The 14,142-nt window shown below is 31.3% G+C and overlaps 2 pseudogenes; both read right to left on the bottom strand.

The window, feature by feature from the left end:
* Window positions 1-3,797: 3,797 nt before the first annotated feature.
* On the bottom strand, window positions 3,798-10,756 carry LOC128397387 (centaurin-gamma-1A-like; annotated as a pseudogene).
* Window positions 10,252-12,166, bottom strand: LOC128397388 (cysteine-rich hydrophobic domain-containing protein 2-like; annotated as a pseudogene).
* Window positions 12,167-14,142: the final 1,976 nt, after the last annotated feature.

Raw genomic sequence — 14,142 nt, 5'->3', positions numbered from 1 at the left:
ATTATCAGAAAGAGGCAAATTAACTTTCTTTATTATCTCAATCGATTGATTGATTAGTTTAATTGTGATCAGTGTTCCGATGATGATAAAGATATTAATAGTAACAATTAGGTTGATGTTAGTGAATTGATTGAATTGAGATGGATTAAAATGTCAAACCAACAATTAACAACTGATTAGTGTTAAAGTTTTTTACTTCTCGTTGTAAACGCTTAAAGTTGATTGGACATTGGAGACAACCAAATAATCAATAAATTAATTATTTTTATGATTAAAAACGAGTTGTAATCGTCATGGCTGAAATTAATTACCTGAACTTGAACTTTGGGAATCTGTTTGGATTAGCAGATTAATTTAATTTAATGGTGATGCTCAAATCAGTTTCAATAGGAAACTTAATTAATTTGGAACAACTTTCCGAAACCTTTTATTCGAGTTGCTGCTGGTGAACAACCGAGGACTGATACTGAAAGATCTTATCCATTTCTTCAGACGGCCGAATCCTTTTTCTCCAAATCAGATATTAACTTTTTCATCTCAACTTTCATAGTTGTGAGCTTTTGCTTTATAACTATTGAAAGGGTCGAGATTGATTCTTTGCACCCAAAGTTTCAATTAACTATAGTAAAGGGTCGAGATTGATTCTTTTCCACCCAGAAAGTTTCAATTAACTATAGTAAAGGGTCGAGATTGATTCTTTTTCACCCAGAAAGTTTCAATCAACCACCTCAAAGGGTCGAGATTGAGTTTTACAAAGTGTTTAATTAACTATTGAAAAGGGTCGAGATTGATTCTTTTCCACCCAGAAAGTTTCAATTAACTATAGTAAAGGGTCGAGATTGATTCTTTTTCACCCAGAAAGTTTCAATTAACTATAGTAAAGTGTCGAGATTGAGCTTTTTACACCCAGAAAGTTTCAATTAACTATAGTAAAGTGTCGAGATTGATTCTTTTTCACCCAGAAAGCTTCAAACAACCACCTCAAAAGGATCGAGTTTTTACACCCAGAAGTTTCAATTAACCATAGAAAAGGGTCGAGATTGATTCTTTTCCACCCAGAAAGTTTTAATTAACTATAGTAAAGGGTCGAGATTGATTCTTTTGAACCCAGAAAGTTTCAAACAACCATCTCAAAGGGTCGAGATTGAGTTTTTTACACCCAAAGTGTTTTAATTAACTATTGGAATGGGTCGAGATTGATTCTTTTCCACCCAGAAAGTTTCAATTAACTATAGTAAAGGGTCGAGATTGATTCTTTTTCACCCAGAAAGCTTCAAACAACCACCTCAAGGGGTCGAGATCGAGTTTTTTACACCCAAAGTGTTTTAATTAACTATTGGAATGGGTCGAGATTGATTCTTTTCCACCCAGAAAGTTTCAATTAACTATAGTAAAGGGTCGAGATTGATTCTTTTTTACACCCAGAAAGTTCCAATTAACTATTGAAAAGGGTCGAAATTGAATTTTTTACTCCCAGAAAGTTTCAATTAACAATTGGAAAGGGTCGAGATTGATTCTTTTCCACCCAGAAAGTTTCAATTAACTATAGTAAAGTGTCGAGATTGGGCTGGACTTCGGATTAGGTCCGCACGTTTAGAGACCTGAAATTTTTTGTACGTATAGCTCATGTCAAACTACATATTATGTGCGAGTGTGGAATTGAGGAAAGATCTAGTTCCTGAGATACAGGGCTTCAAAGTTGGATTTTGCCATAGAGCTCTGTGGGTAAAATGAAGTTTTCGTATATGCATACTAATGTCTTTTACTTAATTTTTATATATGAATATGGTATGGAGTATTATCATGAAAAAATTAAGACTCTAGCTACGTGTGAGTACTTATAGTGTGTTCTTTATGAGACTTTATTCTTTTACTATAATTAATGAACCACTATATAGAAGCACTAAATTTAGTTGAAGATCAAGTCAATATATTGTCAAAGTCATCTAGTCATATAGTCTTAAAACTGATATAAGTTTGATTATTCTTGTTGAAAATCATGGATCATTTTGTTGAACAATTAATCAATTGCGTCTTATTTAATTCAACATTTAATCATTTAATTTAGTTTCATTAAGATTTAGAATCCATTATCAATTACTAAATTGTCATTCATATTAATCCTTTAATTTAACTTACTTATTAATCATTGTTGTTTAATTGTGATTAATATTCTAGTTAACTAATTAACTAATTTACTGATTTACTAATTGAGGATTTTACAATTAGTCACCTTAATTGTTACAATTTACTATTTAAATTACAATCTTTTTTATATTAAAGTATCACGCAAAATCGACTTTCGTAAAACTTAAAATAAGGTCAATTGCCGTCGAAGCTTAAACTGTTTTTCGATGATATTTCGAGAACGGCAATTGTGGCCGAACACATTTTAGAAGTTTTGATTAGACAAAACATTGTTTTTGATGTGTTCTATCAGAATTGTGACCTTATTTTAAGTTTTACGAAAGTCGATTTTGGGTGATATATACCCTTTATTAATGTTTAAACTCTGATCAAGTAGGTTAAATATTATTTCACATTTTACAATAATTCTAATCAAAAGATTAAGCAAAAAGTTGGGTGATTATGATGAGTCTCTGTGTTAACTCAATGGGAAAAATTTGAATTCCAGTAAATTGATGATGTTGATGATTAAATGAAATGATTTTGATTAATTAAGTAAATTAAGGTAATAATTAAGGTTAATAATTGTTGATATGACCATCAAATTTAATTCACTTCCATGGGAACATAACCAAATAAGAGAAATTCTGAAAAGGAAACAATTAAATCAAATATTAATTTGACCAGGACTTAATCTTTATTATCATTAGAATAATAAGAATTATTCAATTTCTAGAATCAGAATCATCTCTGATCAAAGATCAAATCTAAAACCGATTGATTATTATTACAATCAAAATCAACAATGACAGTGACTTTTAGTCAATAATTAGTAGGATGAGAAAGAGGGAGAAATTAATTTCAAAAGTAAGAAAAAGTAAGAGAAAACGAAAAGAAAGAAATAAAAAAAAGATGAGAAAGAGGATTTCTTATCCTTTGGTTTCTCTTCCAAAAGTTGACTTTACATTACATCCCACCCTCATGATTAAACGGAGGGAATTATCAGCATAATTCAGTCAATTTGAATATAACCAGTCACATCACCAGTTTGATGGACTTGATTAGTAGGGGGTATCAGCTTGGTCATCATTGGTACTTTGATCTTCTTGATCAGCAGCGAAGGGACAGTGATCATACCAATGGAATTGTGTTGGTCTTCCAGCGATGTAACATTTCCAACATGGAGCTCTTGGAGTCTTGAGAAGACAAGGTGGTGAATAGTTTATTGAGAGTTAACTATGAACTTACAGAACATTTTTATGCAACAAGCGAGAATTTACTGTATGTATCAATACAATTGTTGTAAATTATTGACTCTCAGTTCAGTAGGTGATCTTTTCGTTCACTATTACAGCTATACATGTATATGTAGATTAAAAATGTAGTCTCACTCAATACACCACAATCAATTCTAATGATAATCTTGACCCAAGTAAAGCAACAATCAGAAACTTCAACCTGATTAATCATTGATATCAAACTGAATCAGCTAAATTGCACATTTTATAATACGTTTATTGCAATAACCTTAAGAATAAAACAATAAAATAATTTTTTATGCAAATTCATCTATCGAGTGAAAGTTAACTGCCTTCATCAAATCAAAGTTGCTTTACTGGTTAATCTGTTTCATTGAGCAGATGAATCAATCAGTAGGAAAGTGAAACAACTACAATTAAATAAGAACGATATTTAATTAATGTATATGGTTTATAGCCAGTCTTTGGGCGCTGAGATATTATTAATAATAATAATAAGTTACAGAATTTATAAATTAAGTCGAATGTAATCTTGGTTTAATTGTTTGATGTTTTCAACAGATCATTAATTAATTAATTTGAATGAGACCCATTTCTTTGGTGTAATTAGTTTTGGTACATTTGTTTGTTTGTAATTTGATTTGAATATAATTAAGTGGATCAAATAGTAATAGTTGCCTTGCAGTAAATCTAAATTTTTTCATCTTCATCTTTTGTTCCTTCATAATCAAATTAATCAATAAATAATAATTATAATCAATAGACGATAATTAACAAAAAGTATTCCAACATCGGAGGTGGAATGAGATAAAAAAATGTTTGTTAAATTTACAACGAATACTCAACAATTAGTGAAACAATTAAGCTGGAGTGTTGATTATGATGTGATTTGATGATCATCTGATGAAAACGAAGAGAAGTGAAAAAATTAATGTGATAGAGGTAAAGATGAATTGTAATTGTCATTATTTTTGACAGATCAACAGATCAATTAACTAATTTGTCGTCAATAAACCTTCGGAATGTTTCGATTGCTGTTTTTGTTTTGTTCCTATTTTAGTTGATGGACTTTTTTGTTTGAAATGAAAAACCTTTCGCTCTTCTCAGGATGAGATCGCAGAACAACAATTCTAATCTACTATATTTACATGACTCTAAAAAAGATTCCCTGGTTCTCTTTAATCATATTTCAACACACAAAGAAGGGTTGGTGGTGGTGTGTGTGTGTGTGTGTGTCTGTTCAGATAAAAAGGAAATAATCTAATTGTTGAATGATAATCTAAATCTTAAAAGAGTGCATAACCAAAATGCCTCTTCTTTTAAATGTGTGTGTGTGTGTATATTATAGCTCTGTGTATGTACAAAGATAACGAGAAAGTTGAGAAAACTGGAAAATGGACAGGAGTTTTGGAAGATAACGGGGGAGATGAAAAGACTCTCTTTCAAGAGGCATATTATGTACACGAAAGTCAAATAATACTGGCAGGAAGTGTATCGAACACATCTAGCGCTGATGATCCCATAGCCGAGAGCCTTGGACGTCTCTTAATGTGCGATCCGTTCATAGTATTTCGTGATGTGGAGTAGCCACCATGCTGTATGAGAAGATCGGCAATGTCTTGATGCCCATTCAATCGGGCATAATATAAAGCTGTCTGTCCATAACGGTCAATCGCATCTGCTTTAGCATTGTGCTAGAACAAAATGAAAACAGTTTATTAATAATGATAAACACGAGAGCCTTGGTTAGTTTCATCAATTCAATCGTTTGTCAATGATTCAATATTATTACACAACTTACCCAGATAAGTAATTGTACAATTGCAAGAGATCCAATAGTTGCAGCGATGTGAATTGGATATTTACCATCGGATGGTTGAATTGGCGAGTTTACTTGATCTGGAGATGGTAAATGAGCCAAAACTTTAGCGACACTCGGTACATTGCTGTTAGAGATATAGTATAAAAGTTGTTGCTTGATGCTATCAGGTGAGTCTAATGGAGCAAGAAACTCTTTCTTTTCGTATTTACTGCGAATCCATCTTTCTTTCTCATCTCTCGAAGACGAAGCAGTTGGCTTGGTTAAACCTCCAATGTTATGTTCGTAAATACTATTAGTTATGGAATTTCCTAAGGATTTCATTACACTAACATGTCCAGGCCTGAGGGCGAATGAAGAAAAGTAAATATTGATTTTATTTGATCAGAAATTGAGATAAAAAGGTTCCATTTTTAAAACTTGAAACAAAAAGATAATCTTGCAGGTAAGAGGACAACAAGCTTATTAGGCTAATAGTTAATCTGCTTGAATATTCTATTCATTAATTCAATCAACTCAATTTGATTAGACGAAAAATATCACAGTTCAATGAGATAATAATTTGATATTCTCGTCTGAGTCCCAAGGCTTAAAATTGGTCAACTTTAATTTGAAAATCAAAATCTTGAGTTGAAATGTTTCAATAACTAACGTTAAATGGGATAAATTTACATGACGAGAGTTAAATTGTTGGTCAAGTTAATTAAGAAATCACTCAATGGACTTATTTGTTCTTGGTTCAATATTATTAAATTGATTCAATAGATTGATTCCAAATCAATCTATTGAATGTTACATAAGGCGATTGAAGATGAAATTTTCATAAATCAATGATCCTATCACCTCGTTCAAAAAGGGAGATTGTGTTAATTAAATTAATTTCCACAATCAAGCTACTCGAAACTCATGTTTTACTAAACTAAAGATGAATATAAAAATAAAAGAATGATAATCAATTCCCTATGAGCCATTGACTATAAGAAAACAATTCATTTGATTGTTTTCTGAGAAAATATCGAAACCTTTTGATCAACAAAGGAACCATCTTAATGAGCTAAATTGTGAAAACAAGGGATAATCCATAAAAAAGATAATTACTCACGGCCAATCATCTAAATCCAATGAGCGAACACGGGATATGTGCGTTCCTAAATTACGATGAATTCCAGAGCATTCGATACATATCAATGCACCCAAATTGAAACTAGTCCAATCAGGATCTAAACCGAGAGAAAAATGGTAAAAACGATGAGAGATACAAAAGGTAAAAATGATTAGCTATTTGCTGGCGAAGCAAAAGAGTAAAATAATCATCTTCATACTTGGTTTATTGCAATCAACGCAATGGGAATTTCCGGCAACCTCACGTATCGTTTGTACAGAAGCTCGATCAGAAATACCACTAATACGGTATTTAGATTTGTCACTTTCCATTTCCTGTAGACTGTTCAAAATCTCTTCCTCGATCTTTGTCACCCATTCTTCTCGTTCATCGAAACTTGATGCTTCGAAATGCCATTGTTTATTGTCAAGAGAAACAATGATGAATTCATAACCATAAGAATCATCAACACCTTCACCGTTTTGCTTATTGTTGCTTTTACTTCGACGATGACGTTTCTTGTGATGAGTTGATTCCTTTCCGAAAGAGGAATTGGCACCTGAAAGCTTATCACTTTCTATAGCTAATTAAGAGCAAAAGAAACACAACATGATTAAACTCCGTCTCAAAATGGGTGAGAATCAATTGATTACCTGAACATATATGAAGACTACTGAGATCACTTTCTAAATAACTGAGGTAGATTCAATTAAACTGGAAGGTCCAATACTACCTTGTGTTGGTCTTGACCCTCTCGGTTTCTGTCCTGATTTTGACTGTTGTGTGTTTAAGGGAATGTTTTACCTTGAGCTTCACTTTGGTAATCCTGGAGGGTCGAATGACAAGTCAGGTATCCATCTCTACTTGACCCATTTCTTCCAATCCTTGTTCAAAGGCTTTTACTCTCTTGTAGAGAAAACCTTGTTTAACTGGGATTTCATGGCCAATACCAAGTTCGCCATTTTTCATCTTCTTCTAGAGCTTTATTCTTGTTGTGGGTGAACTGAGGGAAAAGATTCTGACCGGCGACGCGACTTGCGAGAAGGTGTCGGTGTAGAACTTGGGGAAATGTCCATAGTCGATGTCCAGTGAACCAGTCAATCAGTTAATAAGATACAAAAACACAAGATTTTCATTCGTACACAAAACACTAAACCGATACTATCGAAACCCAAGTATCGACTGATATCTGATTGAAGATCCATTGTTGCTCCATTTGACAACAGATGAGAGACTCAAAATCGATAGATAGACAATCTTTCAAAAGGTTCCGGGCAAAAACTAATCTCTGAAATCTGATGGATTAATTGATTAGTTTACAAACAATCGTTGTTCAGGTTTTGTGATCATGTTGTCTGATTTAATCTCACAAATAGTTATCGCCGATATTAACTCGATGCAACTTTTTTCATGGTAAATCTAATCTGATCAATGAATAAATCAAGCTTCTATTTTAGGTGAATTTTAATCATGAGATCAAGAATTGTAAATTAAATGAACGGTTCAAGATTAACTGATGAACAGACTCAGTTGACATGAACATCAGCACTGGTCAGAATAACAATGGGTACTTGGAAATGGAAACCAAGATTTAGTCAACAATTTCTATGCTTTTAATTATCAAATAGAAATGAAATCAATAGAGATTTTCAGACAATTGAGAAACTTTAAGCATCACAATTAACTTTTTTGCCTGAACTTTGAATGTCCCAAATATTATGCAAAAGCTTAATTCGTATCACCAAAATTAATAACACGAGCGTAACACAAACTGGTTGAAAGATCAATTGTTTCTTAGTTAATGATAAATTGAATCGATAACTTTATCAGTGACAATTAATTTATCAAGGGAACAACAATCAACATAAATTGGGCTAACGAGGTACGAAAAGAGAAGGAGAAAGATAAACGATTTCGAGAACTAATTATGATTAACAATCTTGTTCCAACAGTAATACAGTAAAATTTTGTTCAATCAATTTTGATTAGTTAATAGTTTATGTTAAATGTTAAATATCAGAAATTAATTTAAACTTATTGGTGGGAAGTAATCAAATCATTTAATTTTTGCTCATCTTAATTGCAGAATTATGGTTCCAATCCATCGATTCTTATTCTCTTTCTCCTTAACTGTTGGTGTTTTCAAGACAATAGAAAATCAATTGAAAATGAAGGTAACTGACCCGAGCCTGAATTATTCTGTTTTTCGTGGTAATTTTCTGCGTTTTGTTTATTGTTCAGGTTCCACTTCAAGACTCATTGTAATTGTAATATTGTTGGATTATTAATTGGGACAGTTAATTGTGCTATCAACTTTTCTGTTGATTCACCACCAGCATCATACATGACACCAAGATTTCGATTCACCTCGATGAAAATGTCAATTTAAACGAGACACGGACCAGAAACTGGTCAAATTAAGTTAAATTTCCTGAAATGTCATTAGTTAATCATCAAGATGAGTCAATTATAATCAAGTGAGTACGATTAACTTTATCTAAATCCATTGGTTTAGACTCTTGGTGACTAATGTTTGATTTTTCTTCATATAAATTTAACCCTGATAATCAAATTATCTAGCCAACATGAAAACCGATAACAGTTTCAAGGTTTTTCTATTTTATTTAATCACTTTGATTAGGATAAATGTTACCGATAAGATGTGACAATTTAGACTCTTTAAAGAAAAGAAAACTTGAAATGTTCAATTAGCAAAAATAATTTACTTATTTTCATATTTTTGTCAATGAAGAATGTTTCACCAAATCATAAATTCATTAACCCTTATCAAGTAATAATTATACCGATAATCGACCCAATGTTTCAACTGTTGGAATTATATATTAATGGATTTAAATCAATATATGTTTGACATCTTACTTGGGTTAAACTTCAAAACACTTTCAATATCCTTACCTGAGAACTGAGAGAAAACTGAGTGTAAACAAGTGAATGAGTAACAGGTAAAGAAAGAAAGAGAAAGATGATGAAAAGGAGTTGAACAGGTAAAGAGAGAGAGAGAGAGAGAAGATGAAGAAACGGGCTTCAAGATCGCTGTTATATTGTGTGAGTGTATGTTTGATGTGTATGAACATGAACAATTTCAACAGTCCGTTAACTCGACCTAAAACATAGATTCAGAATTGAGTGAGTCAAATCGAGAGAGAAGAGAGAGAGAGAGAGAGAGAAAGGTATGTGTTCACCACACAGCACGTATAATAGGTGCTTTCTAAGAGAGCGACGATGATGACGAGGAAAAGAAAGAAAAGGTTTAGCATTTGTAGAAGAGAGAGAGAGAGAGAGAAATTGAATAAGATATTTTCTTTTATTTTCTTCTCACTTCATTCCCTTGACGTTTATCAATTGTACCGTACAATTGTTACTGTAATCAGTTGATTGTTATCATTAACTGAGCTCAGAAGAAAAAACAAAAAATTACCTTAACCCAAAGTCGCAAATTTCAATTGTCGTTTACTAACTGTAAATGTGAATGACTTTTCCTTTAATTTCATACTAATTATCTCTCCATCTCTGTCATCCATTAAAACTTAATTATATTACAATTTAATTACCATACGAATTAAATTATATTTTATGAGTTGTAATTGTTGGTAATTCTAAAATACAGTCGAAACTTTTTCTTAACTAATTATTATTTTCAACTTTTTCTTTGCGCTGGTTTGTTTGTTTGCTCTGCGATTTTGATTATACACCAAATCGAAATATACTTTTGTTAACTTAATTGTCAACGATTATGATTGTTTCTTGATTTTTTTTCTCTCTCTCTCTCTTTTCAGGATAAAATAATAATCTACCTGTTGAATCTGTAATTAAGAGAGAGAGAGAGAAAATCGTTTTTTTTGTCTTCAACTAAGAGGATAATTATTAGACTGGAAATTAGTGTTATCATTTACTCAGTTTGAATCATGATTACTACGTATTGGTAAAACTTTGAATTGATTAACAATTCTGATGGTTGAAATATAAATATATTTAGTGTACAATTTTTATCAATGGATGATTGAATGATTTGGGAAATTAAAATGATTTGTGATTTAGATACAGTTGAAAATTAAGCTGATCTTTTGGATGAATACAACAGGTAAATATATAAATAGTATATATTTATATATACATGCGATGGCTTAAAGGCTCAAGCGAGGAAAAAAAAATTACCAATAAACAGCTAACGTTTTAAATGAATAAGCAAAAATTATCGATGGATTGTGAATTAATTAAATCAATTTTAAAGAGGTAAATCAGTGGCAATGAACCGAAGAAGAGGGAAGACGAAGAAAAAAAAATATAACGGTAAACAATATTTTCAGATGATGATGATGAAGATGATGATGGTGATGGTGATAGGGATGATGATGATGATGGAAACTCGTATTTTATCTTGCAATTTAAGATGGATTCCAGTTCCAAGTTTGCACCGAATGAACCATATTAATGATATATATATAAATACATCAATTCTATTGACATGGTCCGATACCTTGATTGATTGAAGGAGATGAAGAGGATGATTGAGATGATGAAATCAATGATGAGATCAAGTGCACAGCAAGAAGCTAGAAAAAGATAAAAAGGGAGAGAGAGAGAGAAAAAAGTTAGTGAGAAAATGAATGAATGAGAAATAATATAATGAAAAGATGATGATGACGAGAGAGAAAGAAAGAGAAAAGAACAATAAGAAGAAGAGAAAAAAAGTCAAACAGAAGCCATTTTGATTGTGGGTAGAATTTACTTTCTTTCTTCTCTTCTAACTACCTGAAGATCTTGATTTTTTTTAGAGGAAAGATTAAGGTTTAGGTTCATCGTGTTGATAATTTTCTATTCTCCTTGTTTAAGGAGAGAAGATTTTTTTTCTAAATTAACAATTACCTTTTTAGAAATTAAGTCAAATTAAGGTGAAAGGTAGGGAAAGCAAAACCTGTTGCTAGTCACATAATGTTGTTGGTGGTTTGTTGTTGTTGTTGTTGTTGTTGATTTCTTGCTGCTCTTGTGACTACTACTGGATGATTGTTGATGATGAGGGTCAAACGATGGTGAAAGAGAGAGAGAGAGAGAGGAGAGATGTAGTTCAACAGGTAATATCTATCGATATACCGATGACTGGGAGAGGAAGAGAAAAAGTCAATCAATCGGGTAGATAAATATGATATTTAGGTAGAAATTCAATGATGAGAACGTAATCCATGAAAGAATTGTTATTGTGACATCTTTCTTTCCCAATTTCCAATTAAGGCCCAATTTGTGATATAATCGATTATTTTCACTGTACAATAGTTTCTCTAGAGCGCTTCTTGTTCGTTTGGATAGTGCAAGGGTAGGCCAAAGGAGAGAGCAACCAAATGAACAGCAACAGCATAAACATCCAACCAAAAGAAGACGAGCATTAATTGAATGGTGACTTTTCAATAGATTGTTAACTCGGTTAATGGTTCCTTCAAATTCTTCCCTTGAAACTTTACCAATTAAACTGGTTGGATATTCATTGGAGAATGTATTTGATAGGCCGAAAAGGGTCATATTACCGTTACCACGGATTGTTATCTGTTCCATAATTGGATAGTCAATGTCGGGCATTGAAATGATATCACTCTCATGGGAATGAGATTCATGGTGAGATTCAACTTCTTCAATAATATCATCAAATTGTTGTCTAAGTAAAAATGATGATGAACAGGGAACACTTTGTGCCATGGTTATTACACTTTTATCGATAAATACATAAAGAGTGAGGGAGAAACAGAGAGACTGGTTAGATTGGAGAGAAAATTATTAATTTAAGTAAAAATGAAACAATTTAATTCTCACACAGAGAAATAAATAAACAGAAATTGGGAAGAAAAATAACAAAAGATAAAATGTAAACAAAGAGATTGCGACAATAAAAAAGAAAGAGAAAAAGAAAGACCCAATTCTAGTTGTAAATCGAAACACTAGATGACACCACTTGTTCACTTTCTTTATTATTATTAACCCAAAGATTCAAAGAAACGAAGACATTTTGTAAGGTAATATAGTTAATCTAATTAATTGATTTGACAATTTACCTTGGGACAATTTGATGAATAAATTTGAATAAAGAATGGATCACAGATTCGTTTAGACCTTTGAAACAATTAAATTCAATATCGACAAAGAAAAAAAAGAAAACGAAAGTAGTGAATAGTAGTGACACCTATTGGTCAACCCGAATAGTTATTAGTCTTTCGAAAATCTAATAATGAGTTCGAAAGTCACCAGATGGCAGCATTAAAGTCGAATTGGAAACTTGTCCCAAATTCGTGAAACTTTATCTTTTTTTTGTCATTATTATTAAATTTCCGCTCTTTTTATATCGGTGGACATAAATATATATCAAATTCTATAAAAGAATCAATGGAAATGGAGATTTCCCAAGGGAATTAATGACTCTGGTTCATGGAAAAGTATATACACATAAAATAATTCTCGATAACAAGACTAATAATAATCAACCAAGAATAAATATATTCTCACATAATTAATCAGCAAATTCGATTTTTTCTCCTCTCTCTCTCTCTCTCTCTCTCTCTCTCTCTCTCTTCCTTAATCTTTACCAATAATACTAATCATTAACACACCTTTAAATACCCACCCTTAACCTTAACATTTAACACTTTTTTGTTACAACAGGTCGATAGTAAACCTTGACCTAATTGTTGATCACAATTGTTAATAAATATTATTGATGAATAATAAATAATAAGTTGATCATTTGATTTAGTTAGTATTTGATAAACGACTGTTAATCATACCTGATCAGGTAAAACATTAAAGAGAATCCTTAAAAGTACAAAAAAAGTTATATTATCACAACTCCCAGCAATTTAAATTTCACCATCGGATCAAATTAAAATAATCCTTTAAATTATCATCCCTATAATTTGTCCATCACAACAATCAGTAAATTGTTTTACCATAATAATAATCATATTATACATGTTTTCCTTTACCCTAACAACCTTGGCACCTTTTTGTTGATTATAATCTTGGACTGATTGTTTTTTTTTTATGATTATGATTATTATTTCATGGATTTAATCATCATCATCATCATCACCACCCTTTCAACACCATAATCACATAATCACATCATTAAACAACAATTTGATCATCTTTTAAGTTTCATCTTCGTGATTTAATGTTTTTTACACCTTAATTATTAACCACCACACCAACAATTTCACCATGAATTTAAATTGTCAATTTTTATCAACAAAAACAACAACAAGTTAAGGTCATCACACTTGATAATAATAATCAAATTAACAATCAACCATCACAATCATCATCTCCATATAATCATCATCATCATCAACTGGGTATGTTTATTTATCATAATTCACAATTTACTAATCATAGACAATGAATACCAATCAATCAATCAAAATTGAATTGTCTTGATTGTTAACAATTTAAATAAGAATCATATCTTATTCAATATCAATAGTTTTCAATATCAAATGGTCATCAGATATTCACTGAGAAGGTCAAGTAAACAAGTTAATTGTATTGTATTGAAAGTATTGATTACTGGTAATCACAATTATCGATGATAGTTAAGATCAAGATAACTTTTAATTGTTTGAATAATGTTTAAGGTAAATAGTGTTGATTAAATGTTTTGAAACAATCAACATGAAAAACTTAAATAGTTAAGATAATTGTTTGGGGTTAAGAAACAAATAAATGTCTCTTCCTTATAATCATCATCATTGTTATCATCATTCTGATCACAATTTAATCTTGATCATCATCTAGATGATAGTTATGAAGATGATGAGGATGATGAGGATGATAAT

Source organism: Panonychus citri, unplaced genomic scaffold (assembly GCF_014898815.1).
Source record: "Panonychus citri isolate SS breed McGregor unplaced genomic scaffold, ASM1489881v1 Contig00030, whole genome shotgun sequence".
Taxonomy (NCBI): domain Eukaryota; kingdom Metazoa; phylum Arthropoda; class Arachnida; order Trombidiformes; family Tetranychidae; genus Panonychus; species Panonychus citri.
This window is presented reverse-complemented; position numbering and strand designations above follow the sequence as displayed.